This window comes from Cavia porcellus, unplaced genomic scaffold (assembly GCF_034190915.1).
Source record: "Cavia porcellus strain 051 isolate PalLab524CR breed Dunkin Hartley unplaced genomic scaffold, mCavPor4.1 scaffold_20, whole genome shotgun sequence".
NCBI classification, from domain to species: domain Eukaryota; kingdom Metazoa; phylum Chordata; class Mammalia; order Rodentia; family Caviidae; genus Cavia; species Cavia porcellus.
The window spans coordinates 59,990,762-59,993,090 of record NW_026947503.1 but is presented as its reverse complement, the minus strand read 5'-3'; the positions used below and the strand labels follow the sequence as shown (position 1 = coordinate 59,993,090).

At 32.1% G+C, this 2,329-nt stretch overlaps 1 pseudogene; it reads left to right on the top strand.

The window, feature by feature from the left end:
* Positions 1 to 1,796: 1,796 nt before the first annotated feature.
* On the top strand, positions 1,797 to 1,937 carry LOC111758094 (small nucleolar RNA SNORA1; annotated as a pseudogene).
* The last annotated feature ends 392 nt before the right edge of the window (positions 1,938 to 2,329 follow it).

The window sequence follows — 2,329 nt, the reverse complement described above, 5'->3', positions numbered from 1 at the left end:
TCAGCACTTATTATTAGTTGATTTGTTAATAATAAGTCATTCTTTCTGGGGTGACACGGAATCTCAGTGTTGATTTAATTTGCATCTCTTGAATGTCCAGTGATGTTGAACATTTTCATATATTTATTTCATTTCTACTTCTCATCTGAAAAGATGCCTATTTTTGGAGCAAGCATTTACACTTGGGTGTGCTAATTTTTTTTGAGCTTTTCATATATTCCAGTTATACAAAATTGACACTAAAAATCAACAGCATTCCTGTACACAAATAACAAATTCACCAAGAGAGAAAATGGGGAAACTACATCTTTCATTATAACATTGAAAAAATGAAATACTTAGGAATCAATCTAGTGAAGGAAGTAAAATACCTTTACATTGAAAACTTCAGTACTCTGGAAAAGGAGATCAAAGAGGATATCAGAATGTGGAAAGATGTCTTTTTTCTTGGGTAGAAAGAACCAATATAATGAAAGTGGCCATACTTCCAAAATTGTTATTCAGATTTAATGCAATCCCAATCAAAACACCAATAGTACACCTCACAGAACTAGAGAAAGCAATCCTAAAATTCATTTGGAACCAGAAGAGACCTAGAACAGCAAAAGAAATTCTGGGAAACAAAGGAAGACAGGGAGCATCACAGTCTCTGACTCGAAATTATACAGCAAAGCTACTATGATTTTAAAAAAAAAAGCATGGAACTCACTAAAAAAAAAACAAACTTGGGGATCACTGGAACAGTTTAGAAGATGCAGAAACAACTGCAAATATACTCAGCCTCCTTATCTTCAACAAAAGGTCAAATACCCTTACTGAAAGAAAGACAGCCTCTTTAATAAATGGTGCTGGGAAAACTGGCTTTCCACATGCTGAAGATTAAAACTTGTCTATCACCATGCATTAAACTAAAATCAAAGTGAGTCAAATATCTAAATATTAAAATAGAAACACTAAATCTTCTGGAAAATAAACTAGGTAGAACTCTTGAAGTTATGTGTATAGGCAAAAACTTTATGAACGAAACCTTGATCTCATGAGAAATATTACAAAGAATAAACAACTGGGATCTCATTTTTTTTCTTATCTTACTAAAAAAGTCTCATTTTCCACACAACATAAGAAATCATCAACCAACAGTGGGGGAAATTTTTTGCCAGAAATCTTGAAATACAGAAGACACATTTTCGGTATCTTCAATTGAGCCAGGAAAGATATACATACATGTAAATATGAAAATGCTGCCAATCAGGGCTCTTATTTATTGATCCACATTTAGTGAGCTATTTGTTAAACATTTAACAGCACACAGAGGATGGAGGATAAAACTACAAGAGGCGAAGACTGACGCCCTGTTCTCGTCTATTCCCCAAGCTGCCCAACACTCCTACAAAATGACATTTATAAAATCTATTACCAAAAAGATTGGCCACTTGACAAGCTAAATTTTTAGAAATCAACCACAGTATAATAAAATGACAAAATATACTATGTAAGAATCCTAGCAATCATACTGTAATTATGATTCAACGCTTCACTTTGAATATCTGAAATCCTCTTCCAAAAGTCCTGTTCCCTAGAACTATCCAAACCACCAGTCCTCAGTTCCAAATCAAGACACAAACTAAGTTCTCCAGATGCTGTTTTTTGAGAACTGGAAGCTTGATTCATCATCTTTAAATATTTCAAGATTCTGAAAGCAAAATATACTTCAAAAAATCACCTGGAGAAAAAAAAGAACTATTGCAAAGAGCCTAAACACAATTAGAGAATATATTTTAAAAGAAGCACAGCACTCTCCCCTTTTAAATTGAAAATCCAAAATAGGCATTGTTGATTGGTGCCCAAAATTAGTTTATGTGCCTAAAATTGAGACACAGGTCATGGTTCTATCACAATAAATGTTTACAGGAGTGACAATGAGACCTGTAACATTTTGCCTAATAATGAAAAATATTGATTTTCAATATTATACATGAATGGTTAATAATATAAAATCTAGAATATGTGACAAAGTACCAACAAAACAAACATAGAACATAAAAATCTTTGGGAAAAAAAATCCCATGAAAATTTTTACTACAAATGGGTTGTGCATTTGTTCAAAGTTCAAATTCAACAAATAGCAAGTAACAGTAAGTTTGAGATAGAAATTCCACAATTCCAAAACTGAAATATTCCATGAATTTTTAAATAATGAGGAATATAAGCATGAAGCAAAGGTAAATTTACTTTCAATGGTGAAGCAACTTGAATCATACCAAATAATATTTGGTGTGATTAGAGATTCTTCATTCATTTTCTGTTTACATTAGAAATAGACATTAAT